This window comes from Salvelinus fontinalis, chromosome 21 (genome assembly GCF_029448725.1).
Source record: "Salvelinus fontinalis isolate EN_2023a chromosome 21, ASM2944872v1, whole genome shotgun sequence".
Classification (NCBI taxonomy): Eukaryota; Metazoa; Chordata; class Actinopteri; order Salmoniformes; family Salmonidae; genus Salvelinus; species Salvelinus fontinalis.
In genome coordinates, this window is record NC_074685.1 from 20,488,146 (window position 1) to 20,514,040 (window position 25,895).

General features: G+C 38.7%; 3 long non-coding RNA genes across 3 annotated transcripts; all 3 read left to right on the forward strand.

The window, feature by feature from the left end:
* The first annotated feature begins 5,638 nt into the window (after nucleotides 1-5,638).
* On the forward strand, nucleotides 5,639-6,509 carry LOC129819114 (uncharacterized). Its single transcript, XR_008754017.1, has 3 exons — nucleotides 5,639-5,724; nucleotides 5,903-5,938; nucleotides 6,216-6,509. It is a non-coding gene; the product is annotated as an uncharacterized LOC129819114 (long non-coding RNA).
* A 3,633-nt stretch (nucleotides 6,510-10,142) lies between these two features.
* Nucleotides 10,143-11,553, forward strand: LOC129819115 (uncharacterized). The gene is made up of 3 exons (XR_008754019.1): nucleotides 10,143-10,391; nucleotides 10,570-10,605; nucleotides 10,873-11,553. It is a non-coding gene; the product is annotated as an uncharacterized LOC129819115 (long non-coding RNA).
* A 453-nt stretch (nucleotides 11,554-12,006) lies between these two features.
* On the forward strand, nucleotides 12,007-12,995 carry LOC129819116 (uncharacterized). The gene is made up of 5 exons (XR_008754020.1): nucleotides 12,007-12,133; nucleotides 12,241-12,268; nucleotides 12,352-12,392; nucleotides 12,477-12,508; nucleotides 12,648-12,995. It is a non-coding gene; the product is annotated as an uncharacterized LOC129819116 (long non-coding RNA).
* The last annotated feature ends 12,900 nt before the right edge of the window (nucleotides 12,996-25,895 follow it).

The window sequence follows — 25,895 nt, forward strand, 5'->3', positions numbered from 1 at the left end:
TCCCTGTAGGCCGTCTCGGCGATGTTGGTAATCAAGCCTACCACTGTAGTGTCGTCTGCACATTTGATGATTGTGTTGGAGGTGTGCATGGCCACGCAGTCATGGGTGAACAGGGAGTACAGGAGAGGGCTGAGAACACACCCTTGTGGGGCCCCGGTGTTGAGGATCAGCGGGGTGGAGATGTTGTTTCCTACCCTCACCACCTGGGGGCGTCCCGTCAGAAAGTCCAGGACCCAGTTGCACAGGGCGGTGTCAAGACCCAGGGTCTTGAGCTTAATGACGAGTTTGGATGGTACTATGGTGTTAAGTGCTGAGCTGTAGTCGATGAACAGCATTCTTACTTAGGTATTCCTCTTATCCAGATGGGTTAGGGCAGTGTGCAGTGTGATTACGTCGTCTGTGGACCTATTGGGGCGGTAAACAAATTGGAGTGGGTGTAGGGTGTCAGGTCAGGTAGAGGTGATATGATCCTTGACTAGTCTCTCAAAGCACTTCATGATGACAGAAGTGAGTGCTATGGGCAATAGTCATTTAGTTCAGTTACCTTAGCTTTCTTGGGAACAGGAACAATGGTGGCCCTCTTGAAGCATGTGGGAACAGCAGACTGGGATAGGGATTGATTGAATATGTCCGTAAACACACCAGCCAGCATGCTCCTCAGCATGCTCTGAGGACGCGGCTAGGGATGCCGTCTGAGCCGGCAGCCTTGCGAGGGTTAACATGTTTAAATGTTTTACTCACGCTGGCTGCGGTGAAGGAGAGCCTGCTGGTTTTGGTAGCGGGCCATGTCGGTGGCACTGTATTGTCCTCAAAGCAGGCAAAGAAGCTGTTTAGTTTGTCTGGGAGCAAGACATCAGGGCCCGTGACAGGGCTGGTTTTCCTTTTGTAGCCCGTGATTGACTGTAGACCCTGCCACATACCTCTCGTGTCTGAGACGTGGAATTGCGACTCTACTTTGTCTCTATACTGACGCTTAGCTTGTTTGATTGCCTTGCGGAGGGAATAGCTACACTGTTTGTATTCGGTCATGTGTCCGGTCGCCTTGCCCTGATTAAAAGCAGTGGTTCGCACTTTCAATTTTGCGCGAATGCTGCCATCTTTCCACAGTTTCTGGTTGGGGAAGGTTTTAATTGTCGCCGTGGGTACAACATCATCGATGCACGTGCTAATAAACTCACTAACCGAATCAGCATATACATCAATGTTATTGTTCGACGCTATCCGGAACATATCCCAGTCCATGTGATCGAAGCAATCTTGAAACGTGGAATCAGATTGGTCGGACCAGCATTGAACAGACCTAAGCACGGGTGTTTCCTGTTTTAGTTTCTGTCTATAGGCTGGGAGCAACAAAATTGAGTCGTGGTAAGATTTGCCGAAAGGAGGGCGAGTGAGGGCTTTATATGCGTCGCGGAAGTTAGAGTAACAATGATCCAGTGTTTTGCCAGCCCGGGTCGCGCATTCAATATGCTGATCAAATTTAGGGAGCCTTGTTTTCAGATTAGCATTGTTAAAATCACCAACTATAATAAATGCAGCCTCGGGTCATGTGGTTTCCAGTTTACATAGAGTCCATTGAAGTTCTTTCAGGGCCGTCGAGGTGTTTGCTTGGGGGGGATATACACGACTGTGATAATAATCGAAGAGAATTTTCTTGGTAGATAATGCAGTCGGCATTTGATTGTAAGGAATTCTAGGTCAGGTGAACAAAAGGACTTGAGGTCCTGTATGTTTTTATGATCACACCGCGACTTGTTAATCATAAGGCATACACCTCCGTCCTTCTTCTTACAAGAGAGATGTTTGTTTCTGTCGGCGCGATGCGTGAAGAAACCAGGTAGCTGTACCGACTCTAACGTATCCGGAGTGAGCCATGTTTCCGTGAAGCAGAGAATGTTGCAATCTCTGATGTCTCTCTGGAAGGCAACCCTTGCTCAGATATGGCTGGAGAGTATGATTTGTCAATGTTTTTATAAACCAGAAGTCAATAGGAGTAGAAGTTATAAAATTCGAACAAGTTGCAATTTCCATGCACCTTGTGAATGTATTTTTATATTATGCACGGTGTTTAATGTGTAATGTGTTTGTATATGTAAAATATAGCAATTTCATTAGCATTTCATTTTGTTCTGCTCTTGTATGTTGTGTTTTCCAGTGGAAATAAAGCTTGTACAGTATATTGTAAATAATTGTTGGAAATGTTGTTTCTTTTCTCTGGAAGAGAAATTGTGTTGTTTAGATTACACAGCAGTTGTGTTTCAACGGTCTGTCTCATGATGTTCATTGTTGTACCTGAGTTTTAGCTGAACCTGAGCAGTACCCCCACAGTGGGGGTACTGCTCATTGTAAGGTTCAGCTTTTCTTTTCTTTGTCAACCTTGTGTTCTTTTTCTTTGTGTTCTGGAACGTAGCCCTGTTTCTTTGTGTTCTGGAACGTAGCCCTGTCTTTCATTTTTGTTCATTGATTTCACCTGTGTTCGTTTCTCACCTCATCATCAGCTCCCAATTTACTTCAGTTCTTTCTGTTTGTATGGTTGTGAGGTATTGTTTGTTTTTGACTACCTACCTGTGTTTGACCATTGCGTGCCTGTGACCACGATTCCTGCCTTCCGTGAAAGCTTAGTAAACATTTGCCATGCTCTGCGTGTGAATCTACACCTTTTTCTCCCTGAGCATGCATTACACTCATACAGATACAGCTCTATCTATAGAGATGAGGAGAAGGCAGAGTAGAAATGGGTGACCCACGTCTACACCAACATCACCCCTGAAAAACAACACCACAAAGGGCTCTCAATACATCTATCATATGAAGCTCATGTCTATATCCATCAATATACAACGACTTGTCAGTGAACATGCATAGGTGCAGAGGTGTGGAAAGACACAGTAATGGAATTGTGGTCATGATCTAAGCTGAGATGTGCTACAATAAGCCATTGTGCTGCAACTGGTAACCTAACACTCTGTCCCTAGCCCTCAAACCCATCATTTAACATAAATAACATACTAATGGTACGTGCTGTATATATTACAAAATTAAAACATTTTCAAACATTAAAAAGAAACTGGTGCAACCTGCAAGGAGTTGCTGTCAATGTTAACCAATACATAACTGTCATTTGAGGAACAGTCAACGTTTAACCTTTCCACATGTCTTTTTTTATTTAACAATTCATTGGTGGTCATTAAATGAAAAACTACTCAATTATCTTCTGATTCCTGTTTTCCATTTCTCTACAAATCTGCAATACTTGGAATTAACAAAAAAAAAAAAAAAGTTAGCCAAAAATACACAATAGTAATGTGGTCTATGCATGCAATCCAAGCCATTACCTGACACAAACTGGTTACACTGACTGAAAATATAGACAGGGATCAAGGTATCTGTCATTTCCTCATTTGGAGAAACTTTAGTCACCTGCGTAACATGGCTGGAGAGAAGCTGGGTGCTTAAACAGAAAATATCTATAACGTCCGACTACTAATAAAACCCAATAAATAAGCTACTGAACTAATTTTGATCATGTCTTTGTTATGTGGCTCAGGTGGTAGAGCATGGCACTTGCAACACCAGGGTTGTGGGTTTGATTCCCACAGGGTACCAGTGTGAATGAAAATGTATGCACTCACTAAGTTGCTCTGGATAAGAGTGTATGATGAAAATGTATATTTAGGGTAACTTTTTTGTATGTGTACTGTATGTGCAAGGTGTACACAGTTACTGTCTTGTTTGAAAAGTAATCTTTAATGGCAAGCAATGAAATCTTAATCACAAGGGTTCTCCCATTTGAAATAGTTATGCTCTAGTTACCTATATTTTCACTAAATTCAATTAAGGTGCACATCAGGGACAGTCCTTTAGTGGTCAGTAAAATAAGGTGCATTGTTCAACATCACTAGTCATCTGTCACAACATCACTTATGAGTCTCCATATCCTGCTTTCTAGGTTGCTCTGTGTCCTAAGGAAATATACTTTTTACACATTATAATCTGTAAGTTCTCCTTTTTATTGATGGAAGGAAGTGGAAAATATGATCTTATCTTCTATTAATTTGTGAGTTTTCAATTATTACTTTTATTTTTTTATCAATGATCTATTTACACAGATATTTTAAGTAGCCCATTCCATATGTTAGCCTTTCTTGTCAACAGAAGTTTTGTACAACTATGGAGTTATTTAAGAATTTTGACTTGAATAATAACGTTTTATAGTTGCAAATAGAGAAATGCGGAAGTGATACTCCACATGCAAAATACCTTCTAAATCAAGGAACAATTCAAGTTTTCAAAGATTCTTTTTCGCTCTAACAGATTCTGTTCCCACTGTTCCCAACCATTTTATTATCCCCTGGGTACATCAATGTAGCTATTCCGCCTGCTACAGTACGCTGTGAGTTACCAGAAGGCATTATTTGAGGAACAATCCATAACCTTTCCTCCTGTGGTTTACCAAAAAATGTGAAACAATTTATTGGTGGTGATGAAATAAAAAACATTTGAAATATATTTGGATTCCTGTTTTGCATTTCTTCAATAATTGGATTTGCTTCCAAAAAACTAAGTTTGCCAAAAATACACAAAAGTAATGTGATCTATGGATGCAATCCAAGCCATGACTTAGTTGGCACAGACTGGTTACTCTGACTGGAAATATGTATTATGTAAATTAAACAGACATGGATCAAGGTATCTGCCATTTCCTCATTTGGAGAAGCATTAGCCACCTCCATTACAAAGCTGTGAAAGTTGTGGGGTGAAAAAGCTCAAACAAGAAACTTTCCATCAAATTCTCCATCTTCAAATAAACCCAATAGATCAGTAACTGAACTCATTTGATTATGTCAATGTGTGTGTTGTGTTGGGTTCTGAGAATATAAAAATATACTTATTCATGTCACTGATGGAGTGCTGAGGTTTAGAGGGTCTACAGCAGAAGTTATTGGTTTTAGGTGGAAGGTATATAGTGTGTGAAATTAAGCTTGGAATGTGTTGAGTGCAGGGAAGTGATTGCATGCGGCAGACATTGATGAAGGGAGAGAGCCATTGATTAGTGATGGAGGGGGGTTGAGGTCAGGTCAGGTCACCTTAAGGGAGAAAAAAAAGTTCATGGCCCGTATCACTAGTGTCCTGCCTAGCAGTAAAGAACAATGTTTGTACAGATATGAAGGAGACTCAGCCTATGAGGAACAGTTACATATCAGTGCTTGTGTGAAAATGTTTTTTGTCTAATTGGGAAGAATAAACATGGTTAAGCTTTTATAATGTCTGTTGAGTTTTTATACTCTGAGAAATAGAACCCAACAGTTGTTAGGGTGATGTTGCTGTTAAGCTACTGCATATTTAGTTTTGGTTTTGTTTATTTGTGTGTGTGTATAGTTTAAAGTAACTCTCTGAAAAGTCAACAAGTTTATTTGATCAATTAATGACAAGACTTCTCCTATTTGAAATATCTGTGCTGTAGTTACCTATATTTTCAGGAAGTTCAATGTAGGGTGGACCACATGCACAGCCCCTTAGTGGTCAATGAAAATAAGGTAATTTTCTTCAGCGTCACTAGTGATCTGTCACAACATCAAACGTGAGTCTCCATATCCTCCTCTGTAGGTTTTTCTGTGTCCTACCAAACACACATCAGTTCTCACATCACAATCTATGTGTGGAGTTCACTTCACTGACGGAAGGAAGTGGAAAATATGTCTTTGTCTTATATTCTTCTCATTTGTGAGTATTCAATTATTTTGGTCTTTGGATCAATATCTCTTTACAATGATTTTAAGTTTTGGTAATATGTTACTTAATGTATGCTTTATAACTTGTTCTAAGTATGTATGACACTTTATTATGCTTTATAGTAAGGCTTGTAAAATGTCTCACTAAGTTGTTTTTACCTTGTTTGAAGATGTTGCTGGTGTTGCGGTAAAAGGAAGTTGTGCAGGTACATATTAACAAATGTCACTTCTTTAATTGTCCAGCTCAACAGCTATTGATTTATTTCAGGCAAAAAGTTATTTCTTTGATGACACATTTGTACACTACTTTTCATAACTAATATAGAGTAGCACAATGCTTAAAGTGCCATATCTTTGTTAAAAACTATATATTTTTAGTTGCAAATAGAGAGACAAGGAAGTGATACTCCACATACAAACACATTCTGAATCAAGATTCTTATCGCTCACAATTTCATAGATTCTCTCTATTTCTCTAAACAGATTCAGTTCCCACTCCCACTATTGTATTTTCCCCTGGGTACATCAATGTAGCTACACCTGTTACAGTACACTGTGAGTCACCAGAAGGCACAGAGTGCAATTTCTACAGAGATCATGACCCCAAACCTATAAGAAAAGTGGATTACAAGCAGGGTGCTTGCCAGTTCAAGTTGTTATGGAATGAGTTCAAAAAGTGGAACAAGACTGAAGTAGACCTCAGCTGTGTAATTCTACAGAACAGACAAGGTGAAACGATCAAAACCTCTAAACCTAGTGATGCTCGAAGACTTAATGTGGGTGGTAAGTGACAGATTTACAGTACTCCAAACCACATGTTTACCAGAGTACACTTCCCACTTGTTAAATGACTTCATAAATTACTTTCACAATTTACTGACAGATCCAATTGGAAAGCCCAGAGTTTATGTGGAGAAGATTGTGAATTACCTCAATCTTCGATGTGAGGCCAAGGCTGGCACCTCATGCTACTTTTATCTGAACAATGGTGATTCACACTTTAAAAAACAGCCCTACAAAGACAATGTCTGTGTGGGGCGAGTGGCAGAAGAGGAACTGCAGAGGAAGAGGAGCAGTGCTGGAGAGATCTTCATCACCTGTGCTGTGGAGCTGGTGGTAGAGGGTGAAGATACTGTGACATCACAGCATAGTGAACGCCACGGCATCACCATAGATGGTGAGGAAGACTAGAGCCCATAATTTTCTGTGATTTCAAATGTGTCAATCTTCTGTCGGTCTATTGTTGTATTGCAAGACTAATATATTATTATTGTACACATATCAATATTTTATTTATTTCAGTTGTAAATCCTCCAGGAGCTACTAGTTCCCCATCAGTGTTCAGTGTAATCATAACTGGTCAGGAGAAGACAAGCAGCAATGTCACAGCCGAAGGAAGAGGTCAGTAGCATTGGTTTGGTTTTAGATTAACTGTGAAAATATTATCATGACAATCCTCTGTCTGTCTATTACTGTATTGCAAGACTAACACTGTATATAATTATTGTACATACTGTGTATATCATTGTTTTATTTATTTTGGTTGTAAATCCTCCTGTAGCCAACAGTTCCATCTCACTTGGAGAAGATAGGTCAGTCAGTAGTATAACTACCCAAGGAGAAGGTGTATTAAATAAACATGGTTATTGTGAGCTCAGTTTGTTGAAATACATCAGCAAGTGCCTATTCAGATACTGTTTTTGATAGTGATGTCCCTTTCCCTTCCAGAATCTGTCTCAGAAATCCCCTTCTACCAGTATACCAGTCTTCGTGCTGTTGTCTATGTTATCATTCTGCTGATGGAATTTGTTCTGTGTCTTCTCAAATCAAATCAAATCAAATGATATTAGTCACATGCGCCGAATAGAACAGGTGTAGGTAGACCTTACAGTGAAATGCTTACTTCCGAGCCCCTAACCGACAGTGCAGTTTCAAAAAATACTGATAAGAATAAGAGATAAAAGTAACAAGTAATTAAAGAGGAGCAATAAAAAATAGCAATATATAGAGGGGGGTGCCTGTACAGAGTCAATGTGCGGGGGCAACGGTTAGTTGAGGTAGTATGTCCATGTAGGTAGAGTTAATTGAAGTGACTATGCATAGATGACAACAGAGAGTGGCAGTATAGACGTGGTGCACGCCTTCTCATACTCACACAAATTGTAACTGATGTAGGAACTTCATTTGATTACTCTTTTGTTTCTGAGAATGTACCTGCACAGCAGGAAATGCCAATTTGCAGTGCATTTGAGATTTAAAAATGCTTCTAAAGTTTGTAATTTCCGCTTTGAAATTTTCAAACTTGATTTGCCCTAAAATAAATCTATCAAACCCAACAAAAATATCCATTAATTTTCCTCCACATAATAATTCACATTTCCTGTTGCTGCCGGATTATTTTCCTGCTGTAGCAAACTGTCTCAAATTAAGATCCTACATCTGTTTGTTGTTCCGAAGGCTTTTGTCATGTCTTTTATTAGCTATACAACCTGCCCGTATGATTTGTTTTCCTCATACTTTTATCTTTGAAGTTGATCCGCAAGGCAATGTCAAACGGAGGTAAGAGTGGTCTATATATTCAACAAAATGTACTCATGCATGTTTTTATATTATCTGTTTGAATGTGCTGGTGAATTGTTGTGTCTTGACCAAAACCCATCTAAGCTGCAATATGTGTGTGTAGAACAATGCTCTTTACTCCCCACTGCTTGTTAATGTATTTTGTATTATGCAAAGTGTTTCATGTGTAATGAGTTTATAAGTCTGAAATACAGCAATTTTATCAGCAATTCCATTTTTTCTGCTCATGGATGTTGTGTATTCCAGTGGAAATAAAGCTTGTACAGTATATTGTAAATCTTGTTGAAAATGTTTATTTTCTTTGGAAGTTGAGGAGGCACTCTGAGAGGAGACAGCATTGTGTTTAGTTTACACAGCAGTTGAGTTTCAAAGGTCTTCAACGATCTTCAACGGTCCGATGTCTCATGATGTTCACTGTTGTACCTGAACTTTAGCAGAGTGTGTCGAGTCTGTTTGTCACGTAGATGTGACCACAGTGAGAGTACTGATCATACAGGTACACTTCTATTTCTAGAGATGAGGAGAAGGCACCAACATCACCCCTGCAAACAACACCGCAAACGGCTTGCTATACATATCTTCATACTGTGAAGCTCATGTCTATATCCATCAATAGAAATGACTTGTCAGAGAACATGAAGAGGTGTGGAAAGACACAGTAATGGAATTGTGGTCATGATCTAAGCTGAGATGTGCTACAATAAGCCATTGTGCTGCAACTGGTAACCTAACACTCTGTCCCTAGCCCTCAAACCCAGATGGATGAGAATAAGATCTATCATACTACAATTTAAATAAATAACATGCCTGTTGTATAATTTTTGGATATATTGCAAGATTCACATTAGAAATATGTCCAACCTTTAAAAAGAAACTGGTGTGTCCTACAAGGAGTTGATGTCAATGTTATCCAGTACTATCACCGAAATCTTAATTATTTGAGGAACAATCCATAACCTTTCCTCCTGTGGTTTACCAAAGAATGTGAAACAATTTATTGGTGGTGATGAAATAAAAAACAACTGAAATATATTTGGATTCCTGTTTTGCATTTATTCAATGCTTGGATTTGCTTCCAAAACACTAAGTTTGCCAAAAATACACAAAAGTAATGTGATCTATGGATGCAATCCAAGCCATGACTTAGTTGGCACAGACTGGTTACTCTGACTGGAAATATGTATTATGTAAACTAAACAGAGATTGATCAAGGTATCTGCCATTTCCTAATTTGAAGAAGCATTAGTCACCTCCATTACAAAGCTGTGAAAGTCGTGGGGTGAAAAATCTCAAACAAGAAACTATCCATCAAATTGTCCATCTTCAAATAAACCCAATAGATCAGTAACTGAACTCATTTGATCATGTCAATGTGTGTGTTGTGTTGGGTTCTGAGAATATAAAAGTATACTTATTCATGTCACTGATGGAGTGCTGAGGTTTAGAGGGTCTACACCAGAAGTTAATGGTTATAGGTGGAAGGTATATAGTGTTTGCAATTAAGCTTGGAATGTGTTGAGTGCAGGGAAGCGATTAAATGTGCCCGGCATTGATGAAGGGAGAGAGCCATGGATTACTGACGGAGGGGGGTTGAGGTCAGGTCAGGTCACCTTAAGGGAGAAATATAAGTTTATGGCCCGTATCTCTAGTGTCCTGCCTTGCAGTTGTTAGGGTGATGTTGCTGTTAAGCTACTGCGTATTTAGCTTTGGTTTTGTTTATTTGTGTGTGTATAGTTTAAAGTAACTCTTTAAAAAGTCAACAAGTTTATTTGATCAATTAATCACAAGAGTTCTCATATTTGAAATATCTGTGCTGTAGTTACCTATATTTTCAGTAAGTTCAATGTAGGGTGGACCACATGCACAGCCCCTTAGTTGTCAATAGATATAAGGTCATTTTCTTCAGCGTCACTAGTGATCTGTCACAACATCACACGTGAGTCTCCACATCCTCCTCTGTAGGTTTTTCTGTGTCCTACCAAACACACATCAGTTCTCACATCACAATCTATGTGTGGAGTTCACTTCACTGACGGAAAGAAGTGGAAAATATGTCTTTGTCTTATATTCTTCTCATTTGTGAGTATTCAATTATTTTGGTCTTTGGATCAATATCTCTTTACAATGATTTTAAGTTTTGGTAATATGTTACTTAATGTATGCTTTATAACTTGTTCTAAGTATGTATGACACTTTATTATGCTTTATAGTAAGGCTTGTAAAATGTCTCACTAAGTTGTTTTTACCTTGTTCGAAGATGTTGCCGGTGTTGCGGTAAAAGGAAGTTGTGCAGGTACATATTAACAAATGTCACTTCTTTAATTGTCCAGCTCAACAGCTATTGATTTATTTCAGGCATAAAACATTTTTTTTGATGACAAATTTGTACACTACCTTTCATAATAGAGTAGCACAATGCTTAAAGTGCCAAATCTTTATTAAGAAATGTATTTAGTTGCAAATAGAGAGACAAGGAAGTCATACTCCACATACAAATACGTTCTGAATCAAGATTCTTATCGCTCACAATTTCATAGATTCTCTCTATTTCTCTAAACAGATTCAGTTCCCACTCCCACTATTGTATTTTCCCCTGGGTACATCAATGTAGCTACACCTGTTACAGTACGCTGTGAGTTACCAGAAGGCACAGAGTGCAATTTCTACAGAGATCAGGACCCCAAACCTATAAGAAAAGTGGATTACAAGCAAGGTGCTTGCCAGTTCAAGTTGTTATGGAATGAGTTCAAAAAGTGGAACAAGACTGAAGTAGATCTCAGCTGTGTAATTCTACAGAACAGACAAGGTGAAACGATCAAAACCTCTAAACCCAGTGACGCTCGAAGACTTAATGTGGGTGGTAAGTGACAGTATTAAAGTACTCCAAACCACATGTTTACCAGAGTACACTTCCCACTTGTTAAATGACTTCATAAATTACTTTCACAATTTACTGACAGATCCAATTGGAAAGCCCAGAGTTAATGTGGGGAATAATGGGAATTACCTCAATCTTCGATGTGAGGCCAAGGCTGGCACCTCATGCTACTTTTATCTGAACAATGGTGATTCACACTTTAAAAAACTACCCTACAAAGACAATGTCTGTGTGGGGAGAGTGGCAGAAGAGGAACTGCAGAGGAAGAGGAGCAGTGCTGGAGAGATCTTCATCACCTGTGCTGTGGAGCTGGTTGTAGAGGGTGAAGATACTGTGACATCACAGCATAGTGAACCCCTCGGTATCACCATAGACAGTGAGGAAGACTAGAGCCCATAATTTTCTGTGATTTCAAATGTGTCAATCTTCTGTCGGTCTATTGTTGTATTGCAAGACTAATATATTATTATTGTACACATATCAATATTTATTTATTTCAGTTGTAAATCCTCCAGGAGCTACTAGTTCCCCATCAGTGTTCAGTGTAATCATAACTGGTCAGGAGAAGACAAGCAGCAATGTCACAGCCCAAAGAAGAGGTGAGTAACATTGGTTTGGTTTTAGATTAACTGTTAATAGTCCTAAGAACTTCAAATTGCAAGTTTAGTGAATGACTCTGCTTCTAAATGTACAGGTATTGATACATTTCCAACATCTATAAACTGTTAAGTGTCTCGATAGTCGCTATTAATAAGGCCTTATTTGCATTAACATACTAGTCATTGTATGGTCAGGTTATACTGTATAGATGACTCCCTGTCAGTGAGCCTTCATTCAGTTTCTTTAGGTCCAGGGTTCCTCATCATCATCAGTCTGGGTGCTGGTTCCCTTTTCCTGGTTCTGCTAGCTGGGTCTGTGCTGTGTGTTCTCCAACGCAAGTGTGGTGCGTGTTTTCAGATAGGTCTTCTCATATCCCATTCTTATTTTGTTCCAAAGGCTACTTTGAGTTATTTTCAAAATTGCTACATTTTCTCTCTGTATCTTTTGAAGGGGTTCAAGGCAGGCCTGTAAATACAGGGTAAGACTGGTGTATTCATTTTAGATTCACATAATTCTTTCTTTATTCATGCTATATCTTTCTGACTGGCATTGTCTCGACAGAAGGCCACCTGAGCAGCAAGACCAAACCCCACCTTGTGTCTGTGAGTATGAGAGTTAACTAAACCACCAACTTTATCTTCTTTTGTTCAGTGTTTTATTTTCCCTCATTCTCTCATTTTAAACAGATTCTGTCATCACAAAGCCGTCTAGGGATGAGGTGAGTTGGTTTGAACCAGTGCAGTGTGAAGTAGCCTAATATGCACTTTACTTCCACAATATCAAGCAATTTTGCCAATAGCACCAATGACAACCCTACCGTGCACACAACTCAAAGTGACTTGAGCTCTCTCTTACAGGAAGAGGACACTAGTCTGCAATACGCTACAGTGACATCAACTGGTGACCGAGCTAGTATTCAATATGCAACAGTGAAATCTACCGGTAACCAAGATGGACCTGGGCGCACCAAGATCAAGTTTGAAATAGCTGGAGAGTACGCCCTCTTAGCAGAATCATAGAAGAAGAAACATTTACTGGATAACATTTTTTGACATAGTTTACAGTTATAATCCTATCTTTCTTTCTTTCTTCATATTGGATCATAATTTACTCATAGTACAAAAAAATACTGCCACAACAACAAAGACTAAAGATATCTACTCCTTTCTGAAAACAAGCAGCTTCAACTATTTGCATTTTAGGTTCGATTAAATAAATGAAAAATAAACTTTGTCTGAAACGTAAAATAAATATTTTCCTAAATTGAGTTACCCAATCTAGTCAGCAGTCAACAATCAGTAGTCACCAATCTATTTCCCTCCTTGACAAGAGTCAATAGAGACTCAAAGCCACAAGAAGGTAGAACAAATGTCCAACTTTGCTTGTTAAATCTCTACATCTCTCTCTCCTTTGCTGATCTCTCGCTCTCTACATCTCTCTCTTTAACCATGTCTGGTGTATATTAGTTTTCAGTGGTGGAAAAAGTAGTCAACTGTCATACTTGAGTAAAAATAAAGATACCTTCATAGAAAATGACTCAAGTAAAAGTAAAAGTTACCCAGTAAAATTCTACTCTAGTAAAAGTCTAAGTATTTGGTGTAAAATATACTTAAGTATCAAAAGTAAAAGTATAAATCATTTCAAATGCCTTATCTTAACCTGTCTAGGATCAGCGTGGCGCTAGCGGCACACCCCCCCCCCCCCCACTGAAAAACCAGTGCCGCGAAATTCAAAAAAAATATTTTTTTAAAATATTTAACTTTCACACATTAAAGTCCAATACAGCTAATGAAAGACACAGATCTTATGAATCCAGTCAACATTTCCGATTTTTAAAATGTTTTACAGGGAAGACACAATATGTAAAGATGTACATCTATTACCTAAAAACACATTAGCATATTCCACCATCTTTTATTTGTCCACCAACACCAGTAGCCATCACCAATTCGGCTAAACTAAGATATTTATAGCCCCTAACCAACAAAAAAACTCATTAGATGACAGTCTGATAACATATTTATGGTATGGGATAGGTTTTGTTAGAAAAAAGTGCATATTTCAGGTATATGGCATAGTTTACAATTGCACCCACCATCACAAATGGACTAGAATAATTACAATGAGCAACGTGTTTACCTAACTACTAATCATCAAACATTTCGTAAAAATACACAGCATACACGAATCGAAAGACACAGATCCTGTGAATACAGACAATATTTCAGATTTTCTAAGTGTCTTACAGCGAAAACACAATAAATCGTTATATTAGCTTAGCACATAGCAATTAGCAGCCCAGCATTGATTCTAGCCAAAGTGAGCGATAAAAGTCAACATCGCCAAAAGATATTAATTTTTTCACTAACCTTCTCAGAATTCTTCCGATGACACTCCTGTAACATCACATTACAACATGCATATACAGTTTGATCGAAAATGTTTATATTTAGCCACCAAAATCATGGTTAGACAATGTGAAATGTAACTCAGCTGGTCAGAATTTGTCCTTGCGCCACTTAGACAGTGATCTACTCTTATACATAAATACTCATAAACGTGACTAAAAAATATAGGGTGGACAGGGATTGATAGACAATTTAATTCTTAATACAATTGCGTTATTACATTTTTTAATTTATCCTTACTTTTCAATACAGTTTGCGCCAAGCGAAGCTACGTCAAAAAACATGGCGTCCTAAGCCACTAAAATGTTTCGACAGAAACACGATTTATCATAATAAAAATGTCCTACCTTGAGCTGTTCTTCCATCAGTATCTTGGGCAAAGGATCCTTTCTTGGGAGAAATCGTCTTTTGGTGGAAAGCTGTCCTCTTGCCATGTGGAAATGTCAACTACGTTCGGGATGAACTGAAAAGCGTTCCCAACTTTTCACATCGTTGCAAAAATAAATGTCCCAAAATCGCACTAAACGGATATAAATTGCTATAAAACGCTTTAAATTAACTACTTTGTGATGTTTGTAACTCCTATAACGAGTGAAAAGATGACCGGAGAAATATAACAGGCTAAACTAATGCTTGGAACAGGAGAGGGTCGGTGTCTTCCACGCGCGTTACGCAGCAAGAAAAGACTTGCTAGCTAAAGGTTTTTTTCATTTGTAGTGCCTGTGAACGAGCAATCGAGCCCGTTGGAATCGTCATCACGTAAAGGCATCCAGGGGAAGACGTAAGAAGTGTCCGTATAGTCATAGCAACGACAGTGCCCGTTTAAATGACTTCAGAAAAGTGGCCAACGTTTCTCAAATCTGACTCCATGTCAGGGAAATTGCTGTAGAATGGGCTCTGTTCCACTTAGAGACAAAATTTCAACTCCTATAGAAACTATAGACTGTTTTCTATCCAATAATAATAATAATATGCATATTGTACGATCAAGGATTTTGTGGGAAGCCGTTTAAAAAATTAGCCACATTAGCATAAATAGTCTAAACAGCGCCCCCATCCCCAACAGGTTAAGCAAACCAGAATGCACCATTTATTTATTTTTTTCACGGAAGGCCAGGAGCACATTCCAACACTCAGCCATCAGTTACAAACAAATTATGTCAGTTTAGTGAGTCCGCCAGATCAGAGGCAGTAGGGATGACCAGGGATGTTCGGTTGATAAGTGCGTGAATTTGACTATTTTCCTGTCCTGCTAATCATTCAAAATGTAGCGAGTACTTTTCGGTGTCAAGGAAAATGTATGGAGTAAAAAGTACAATATTTTCTTAACTTCTCTAGGGTAAGGGGCAGCATTTGGAATTTTGGATGAAATGCATGCCCAAATTAAACTGCCTGCTTCTCGGGCCCAGAAGATATGATATGCATATAACTAGTAGATTTGGATAGAAAACACTCTAAAGTTTCCAAAACTGTTAAAATAGTGTCTGTGAGTATAACAGAACTGATTTGGCAGGCAAAAACCTGAGAAAAATCCATTCAGGAAGTAGTTTTTTTGTTTGTTGTAGTTTTCTATTCAATGTCATTACAGTATCCATTGACTTAGGACACAAATTGCAGTTTCTATGCCTTCCACTAGATGTCAACAGTCTTTAGAAATTGTTTCAGGCTTGTATCCTGAAAAATTAGGAAGTAAAAGCAGTTTGAATGAGTGGACCCTAAAGTGTCACAGAGCTTTTTCATGCCCGCGACCGAGAGAGTGCGTTTCTTGTTTACCTTTTAAATTGACGACGTTATTGTCCGGTTGAAATATGATCGATTATTTAGGCTAAAAACAACCTGAAGATTGAATATAAACATCGTTTGACATGTTTCTATGAACTTTACGGATACAATTTGGATTTTTATGTCTTCCTGTTTTGACTGCGTTTGAGCATGTGGATTACTGAAGAAAACGCGCGAACAAAACAGAGTTTTTTTGGATATAAAGAGACTTTATCGAACAAAAGGAACATTTATTGAGTAAATTAATGTCTGCTGAGTGCAACCATATGAAGATCATCAAAGGTAAGGGATTAATTTTATCTCTATTTCTGACTTGTGTAACTGTTCTACTTGGCTGGTTACTGTTTGTAATGATTTGTCTATTGGGCTATGTTCTCAAATAATCGTAAGGTATGCTTTCGCCATAAAGCATTTTTACGGCATTTTTACATTCATAAATCTGACACCGTGGTTGGATTCACAAGAAGTTAATCTTTAAACCTATGTAAAATATGTTTTGTTTTCTGAATTTTTATAATGAGTATTTCTGTATTTAAATTTGGCGACCAGCAGTTTCACTGGCTGTTGAAGAGGTGGGACGCTACCGTCGTAAGTTTTAAGATTGTAGTGAACTAAATGTAAAAGTAGTCAAAAATATAAATAGTAAAGTATAGATACCCCCAAAAGGTACTTAAGTATTACTTTAAAGTATTTTTACTTAACTTTACACCACTTTTAGTTAAAAAAATATGTTTTGTTATTATCAAGGTTTACTTACAGTATGTGACTTTACTTCCACATGTTGATACACTACCTCTATATTTCCTCTATCTGCTTCCTGTATTACATATCAAATAAAATTAAATGTTCTTGGTCATATACACATGGTTAGCAGATGTTAATGCGAGTGTAGCAAAATTCTTGTGCTTCTAATTCCAACCATGCTGTCACGTTCCTGACCTGTTTTCCGTTGTTTTTGTATTTGTTTAGTATGGTCAGGGCGTGAGCTGGGTGGGTAGTCTATGTTATGTGTTTCTATGTTGGGTTCAATGTGTTGCCTGATATGGTTCTCAATTAGGGGCAGGTGTTTGACGTTTCCTCTGATTGAGAACCATATTAAGGTAGGCTGTTCTCACTGTTTGTTGGTGGGTGATTGTCTTCCGTGTTAGTGTTTGTACCACACGGGACTGTATCGTTTGTTCTAGTCTGTACCTGTTCGTACGTTCTTCGTGTTTATGTAAGTTCATATGTTCAGGTCGGTCTACGTCGTTTTTTGTTTTGTAATTTCTCAAGTGTGTTACGTGTTCGTCTGGCTTTAATAAAGCATTCATGTCTTCATACCTCGCTGCGTTTTGGTCCGATCCCTACACCTCCTCTTCAGACGAAGAGGGGGAAATCAACCGTTACACATGCAGTAACATCTAACAAGTAATCTAACAATTTCACAACATCTACCTTTTACACACAAGTGTAAAGGAATGAATAAGAATATGTACATATAAATATATGGATTAGCGATGGCCGAACGGCATAGGCAAGAAGCAGTAGATGGTATAGAGTACAGTATATACCCATGAGACGAGTAATGTATGGTATGTAAACATTATATAAAGCGGCATTGTTTAAAGTGACTAGTGATACATTTATTACATCCAGTTTTTTATTATTAAAGTGGCTGACCCATATTTGGGTCAGTATGTTGGCAGCAGCTACTCAATGTTAGTGGTGGCTGTTTAACAGTCTGATGTCCTTGAGATAGAAGCTGTTTTTCAGTCTCTCGATCCCAGCTTTGATGCACCTGTACTGACCTCACCTTCTGGATGATAGCGGGGTGAACAGGCAGTTGCTCGGGTGGTTGTTGTCCTTGATGATCTTTTTGGCCTTCCTGTGACATCGGGTGGTGTAGGTGTTCTGGAGGGCAGGTAGTTTGCCACCGGTGATGCGTTGTGCAGACCTCACTACCCTCTGGAGAGCCTTACGGTTGTGGGCGGAGCAGTTGCCGTACCAGGCGGTGATACAGCCCGACAAGATGCTCTCGATTGTGCATCTGTAAAAGTTTGTGAGTGTTTTTGGTGACAAGCCAAATTTCTTCAGCCTCCTGAGGGTTAAGAGGAGCTGTTGCGCCTTCATCACCTTGCGTTCTTTGTGGGTGGACCATTTCAGTTTGTCAGTGATGTGTACGCTGAGAAACTAAAAACTTTCCACCTTCTCCACTACTGTACCGTCGATGTGGATAGGGGGGTGCTCCCTCTGCTGTTTCCTGAAGTCAACAATCATCTCCTTTGTTTTGTTGATTTTGAGTGTGAGGTTGTTTTCCTGACACCACACTCCAAGGGCTCTCACCTCCTCCCTGTAGGCCGTTTCATCGGTGTTGGTAATATCTGCTACTCTGTGGATCCCACCTCTTCCTGTAGTCTGTCAGTATCTGTTCCTCTCAGACCAATTGCATTCTCATACTGGGCTATAAATAGATGTGCAAAGGTTTTAAGATATGATTCATTTGAACAAGTATACTTGATGCATGTGTAAATGAACAGCTTTCTTGATTTATAAGTAAACTATTAATGTGCAAAGCTTCAACTGGAGACAATTGCAACCCACATGATAATTGCAGCAATTCAATAATATTTTAAATATATTTTTTGCAATTACAAGCAGTTCCTGCCAGTTAGGCCTGGTTAGGCCCAACCTAATCTCGAAAACCCAGAACAAAATCTTGCATGAACTTAACTCTCATAACCCCTGTGCTCCCGACACAGGTAACATGTTTGTTTTCGGATCTTAGGACAGAATGGGCCCACCCAGATCAGTCTTATCTACACCTACAATTGGAGCACATTAAAAAACCTATGACAGCTATAGGTATGTTAGTGTATATGAAAATTATGCACCATCACAAAGGGAGCTTTTGTTTCACCATAAAAGTTGAGAGGAGAGACACAAAATACAGTGTGTCACACTCACTACTGTGGCATTGCCTGAGTCATTATCTACAGCCAACAGCTTCTGTGTATATTTCTAAAAACATTTTTGAGGACATGGGAAAATAGTCGACCCCGTAAGCAAATCTTATTTCCATATATCCTGTTTCACTTCTCTCTTTGCATTATAATAATAACAGGTGGCAGGTTTGGGACGTTCAAAGAACTCTCAACCATGATCCAATGAATGTGCTGCTGGTGCCTTATGTGTGAGTTATGTATTATTAATAATATCATTATTGTACTGTATAATAAAATGTTAAATAATTTACTTTCATAACAATATCCCTAATTGTACTTTTGTTGGATTGACAATGAACTACATTTCTTGTAGTCTCTCTTGACCTACAGTTAAAACTTCTTATGGCTGCAAGGGGCAGTATTGAGTAGCCAGTTAAATGGTGCCCATTTCAAACGGCCTCGTACTCAATTCTTGCTCGTACAATATGCATATTATTATTACTATTGGATAGAAAACACTCTCTAGTTTCTAAAACCGTTTGAATTATTTCTCTGAGTGAAGCAGAAGTCATTCTGCAGCACACTTCCTGACCAGGAAGTGGAATGTCAGAAATCGATGCTCTGTTCAACTTCCTGCCTATACATGGGCATGATACTTCATACACCTTCCCCTGGTTGTCAAGAGGCGGTGAGAGAAGAAATTTCGTGTTTATCTTGGTCTGAGGTGGAATTACAGCTCTTTGTATGACGTGACCGTCCATTTCCTGTTTCTGGAGCGCGCGAAAGGGGACATGGATTTGCCTTCTGTTTAGCTGTCGTTATGGACGACTAACATCTCCGGCATAGATTTTATTTGATACATGTGACCATATCATCGTAAAGTATGTTTTTTCAATATAGTTTCATCAGATTATTGAAACATTTTCGGGAGTTTTGCCGTGTTCCGTTCTCTGACTTTGTTGACGTTGGAGAGATCCGTGTCACTTGGCTCGTGCGCTTCCTAAATCGAGAGGGAAAATGAAGGTTCTAAATCCAAACACCGACTGTTCTGGACAAAGGACACCTTGTCCAACATTCTGATGAAAGATCATCAAAAGTAAGAAACATTTTATGATGCTATTTCATATATCTGTCGAACTGTGTACTAGTCGTGGGCGGCCAACGTTTTGGGTACTCTAGCTATACCGAAGCTGCATATCGTAATGAAGTTATTTTTAGAATTCTAACACTGTGATTTCATTAATAACTGATGGATCTATCATTTCCTATACAACATGTATTTTTTAGTTATGTTTATGAATAGCTATTTGGTCAGAATATGTGTGTCAGAAAAAGTGTCAGTAAAATATCCGAACGTTGTGGGAAATAGTAGCTATGTTAGCAGAATGTATAACCGCTGATTTCAGCTCTAAATATGCACATTTTCGAACAAAACATAAGTGTATGTATAACCTGATGTTATAGGACTGTCATCTGAGGAAGAAAATCAAGGTTAGTCAAAAATTATATATCTTTTGCCTGTTTGTTACGATCGCTTACTTTTGCTACTGGGAAATTGCTTGTGTTTCTGGCTATTGTGGCTATGCTAATATAACGTTATATTGTGTTTTCGCTGTAAAACACTTGATAAATCGGAAATATTGTCTGGAATCACAAGATGCCTGTCTTTCAATTGCTGTACACTATGTATTTTTCAGAAATGTTTTATGATGAGTAATTAGGTATTTGACGTTGGTGTCTGTAAATATTATGGCTGCTTTCGGTGCAATTTCTGAATGTAGCTGCAATGTAAACTATGATTTATACCTGAAATATGCACATTTTTCTAACAAAACATATGCTATACAATAAATATGTTATCAGACTGTCATCTGATGAAGTTTTTTCTTGGTTAGTGGCTATTTATATCCTTATTTGGTCGAATTGGTCTTATTTGGTGATAGCTACTGATGGAGTAAAAAACTGTTGGATTAAAAAAAGTGGTGTCTTTTGCTAACGTGGTTAGCTAATAGATTTACATATTGTGTCTTCCCTGTAAAACATTTTAAAAATCGGACATGTTGGCTGGATTCACCAGATGTGTACCTTTAATATGCTGTATTGGACTTGTTAATGTGTGAAAGTTAAATATTTAAAAAATATATATTTTGAATTTCGCGCCCTGCACTTTGAGCTGGCTGTTGTCATAAGTGTACCGGTGTCGGGCTGCCGTTAACAGATGCAGGTACGTTTCTCCCCTTCTCTTGCTTGTTTAGTCATTCAACATTAGGGATGCACTTTTGTGATTTGCATGGTTATCAATGGCTGGGAAACAAATGTTGAGCTCTAAAGAAGGGAATAATCTTGCATTTTGAATTAGTTTTAGAACGGACACAAACTGTAGTTTTTTCACTATGATGTTATCATCCCTATCTTTCCTCAACTATCTCTCTCTTTCCTCAACTATCTCTCTCTTTCCTCAACTATCTCTCTCTTTCCTCAACTATCTCTCTCTTTCCTCAACTATCTCTCTCTTTCCTCAACTATCTCTCTCATTCCTCAACTATCTCTCTCTTTCCTCAACTATCTCTCTCATTCCTCAACTATCTCTCTCTTTCCTCAACTATCTCTCTCTTTCCTAAACTATCTCTCTCTTTCCTCAACTATCTCTCTCATTCCTCATCCGTCAAGGGGACAGGGAATCAAGGGGACAAAGAATCAGACAAACACTTGGATTACCCAGAAGAAGCACCAGATCGCAGTAAGCCGGAAGTTTGTGACCCTGACTGAAGTGGTTGAGCTGAGCTGCAAGTCCTCTGCCCTTGTAGAGGGTCAGCAGTGTTTGTTCTATGTGGATTCTAAACTCAAGGCGCTTGATCGCTCAAATGCCAGCCACAACCAATGCTCCCTCTCAGTAATGGGGTCAGAGCTGCTTGGGTGGAAGCCCAGAGGGCTGTGGTCAAAGGTCACCGTCCAGTGTCATTACGAAGAGGAGGAGGGCGTCCACTCACCTCCCAGCAAAAATGTCACAGTGGTGGTGTGGAACACAAGTAAGAAAGATTACATGAGAAATGTAATGCATAGATTCCTGATTTAGGTCATTCATCCATTTGGTCAAAAATACAATTTTCTCTGTTACAGACATGCTGACTAAGTACATCATCCGATGTATGGCCCTGATAGGATTCATAATTATACTTGCAGTATTCATATTCTGCATCACCTGTCTCCTCTCACTGAAAGCAAAGAGAGTGTGTGAACCTGGTATCTAACAGCCTTATAAAAGTATTAGCAAACCGATCAGACAGAATCACTCATGTATTCCATTGTTTTACTGTCATAGGGAACGGACGCCTCGTCATAACAAGGTGAATATTGTTGGTTGTGTGTTGAACAGTATGATTATGACAGCATACAGAACATACCGTTCAAATGTGAAGGCCTATCTCACCTATCCATGTCTTTCAGATCGTCCAGTGTCCAGACATTGCAAGGAGACCCTACCCTAACAAGTATGTATGATGATGCCACAGTGAAGTGTACGTGTGTAGGCCTATTATTATGGAGATATTTACCACAGTCCCGTATTAACAGCACATTTCTGTGATTCTGTTTACACAGCAAGTGACACAACAAATCCTGCAGAATCTCCACAGGAAAAGAAGGCAATACCATGACATAATTATGTTTTTATGTAGCTGCCTCATGCTCTTCCTCTACTTTGCCAACATAGTGCTTTTTTAGTTTTCTGTGCATAAACAGTACAGTGGGCTGGCACACAACATATAAGCATGTTATAAATGAATAACAGTTGGAATTTTGGTTTATTGAAAGGATTTGATGATTTTATGTTTTCTTTCAAATAGTGATTTGTCCTCATCCCTTTGTTGCAATCACAGGAAGGTGAAGATGATTTGTGCTATGCCCCCGTGTCCCATGCTGGTGCTCCTCCATCCTACTCAGTCATGTTTGAGCAAGGCCATGACTATGCCACAGTGGTCATATACTGACCAGCATGTGCCGACCTGAATGGACATGAAAGGACTTCCACATGGATAGATTGTTTGACTTCAACACCCCCATTTCAATCTATTTGCATTGTAGTTTTGATCATCCAATTTGTCACTTTAAGAGAACAATAAAGATTTTGTATTCCACCATAATTTCTGTTTGTCTCGTGTGCACCTGCCAGTCCCAGTCGCGGGAAACAGTAAAACGCTACTTTTCGCTGACCAGGCACTCATCTTTGCTTACCTGCTGAATGCTTCTAAATGTAAGCCATTTACTTAAAGTAATAATTACTTCTTAAGCTACTCTCTCATTTCTCAATTAAATTGAAATCATATGTTAAGTCATCTGCTTTTATAAATTCAACGAGGGTTAACCTCTAACAAGCCTCAACCCCGGATCCGGGATCACCCCCCACCCCCCCCCACACTGATTAGCATCGCTAGCATAGCGTCACAATTAAATAGTAGCATCTAAATATCATTAAATCACAAGTCCAAGACACCTAATGAAAGATACAGATCTTGTGAATAAAGCCACCATTTCAGATTATTTTAATGTTTTACAGGGAAGACACAATATGTAAATCTATTAGCTAAACACGTTAGCAAAAGACACCATTTTTCTTTGTCCACCATTTTTTCTCTCCACCAGTAGCTATCACCAATTCGGCTAAACTAAGATATTGATAGCCACTAACCAAGAAAAAACCTCATCAGATGACAGTCTGATAACATATTTATGGTATAGGATAGGTTTTGTTAGAAAAATGTGCATATTTCAGGTATAAATCATAGTTTGCCATTGCAGCCACCATCACAAATCTCACCAAAGCGACTAGAATTACTACAGAGAGCAACTTGTATTACCAATTTACTCATCATAAAACATTTCTTAAAAATACACAGCACATAGCAATGGAAAGACACAGATCTTGTGAATTCAGACAACATTTCAGATTTTCTAAGTGTTTTACGGCGAAAACACAATAAATCGTTATATTAGCATACCACATATGCAAACGTTACCCCAGCATGAATTCAAGCCAAAGAGAGCGATATCGTTATCATCGCCAAAATATATTAATTTTTTCACTAACCTTCTCAGAATTCTTCCGATGACACTCCTGTAACATCATATTACAACATACATATAGAGTTTGTTCGAAAATGTGCATATTTAGCCATAAAAAAACGTGGTTATACAATGCAAAACAAGCAAAACAAGCCTGAAAATGTCTGAAAATGCCTGAAAGCCTGAAAATGCCTGAAAATGTCGGTCGCCATCTTTGAGTGATCTAGTTTAATCAAAAGCTAATCATATACTTGACTAAAAAATACAGGGTTGACAGGAATCGAAAGACAAATTAGTTCTTAATGCAATCGCTGATTTACATTTTTTAAATTATCCTTACTTTTCAATACAGGTTGCGCCAAGCGAAGCTATACAAAACAAAATGGCGGCATAAGCGTTTAACATTTTTCGACAGAAACACGATTTATCATCATAAATTGTTCTTACTGTGAGCTGTTCTTCCATCAGAATCTTGGGCAAAGAATCCTTTCTTGGGTCTAATCGTCTTTTGGTCGAAAGCTGTCCTCTTGCCATGTGGAAATGCCCACTAACGTTCGGCATGAACTGGAAACGTGCCCAGCGGTTCAAAGTGTCTCAGAAATAAATGCCTCAAAATCGCACTAAACGGATATAAATTGCTATAAAACGGTTTAAATTAACTACCTTATGATGTTTTTAACACCTCTAACGAGTAAAAACATGACCAGAGAAATATTACTGGCTAAACAAAAGCTTGGAAGGAGGCGAGTCCGACGTCCTTCGTGCGCCAGGCGCAGGCAGCAAAGGGAAGCTACTTCCGGTATTTGCTGTTTTATACATCCCCTGATTGCGCAATCGACTCCATTCAAAGCGTCATCCTGTACTGACATCCAGGGGAAGACGTAAGAAGTGTCTGTTTCTCCATAGCATTTACAGGGACCTTTAAACTGACTCCAGATCAGGGGCCAAGATGTCTGAAATCTGACTCCCTATCATGAAAGTGCTGTAGATTGAGTTCTGTTTCACTCAGAGACAAAATTCCAACGGCTATAGAAACTAGAGAGTGTATTCTATCCAATAATAATAATAATATGCATATTGTACGAGCAAGAATTGAGTAGGAAGCCGTTTAATCGGTAGAGGAAATTATGCTAATGCGAAACAGCACCCCCTATAGTGGCAAGAAGGCAAATGTGCACGGTCTGTTGGTAAATTGGCAAGTTTTCTAACCGTTATCTCACGGTGTGGTGGTGACAAACTACTCTACTACTACCCCACCGTAGCAATACGAGACACGTTTATACCACTAGGTAGCAATGTTGAATCCTGTTTTGCAACAATTTTAAGAGCTCCTTGTAGGCAGGGAAAACCCTTTTAGGACATTTCTGTTATTGGAATAGGCTATCATCAAAATAAGTCAATCGTACAATACCATTGGAAATTAAGGTTGAAAGTTACATTTATGTTCTTAAAATTTAAATTGAAAATGTATTGTCGCTGCTTCCTGTTGACAAGCCATTTTGATAAATAGCCCAATGTCAAAACACAGTCTAGAGATTAGATTAGACATTAGAGAGTTTAATAGTCACATCATGCACATGGTTGCAGATGTAATTACAGGGCACGAGCTCCAACAATGCAGGACAAAGTGAAATAAAATACAAATAGATAAAAATACAATGATAATTGGGGTCCATGGGGGGGGGTCACGTTCGTTGTAGTGAGGAGACCAAAGCGCAGCGTGATGTGAATACATATTTTTAATAGAAGACAACTGAACACGAAGAACACTAAACAAACTAACAAAATGAACGTGAACGCTATAAACAATGAGTGCAGACATGCAACTTCACATAGACAATAACCCACAAACCAAACTGGAAAATGGCAACCTAAATAGGATCCCCAATCAGAGACAACGATAAACAGCTGCCTCTGATTGGGAACCAATCTA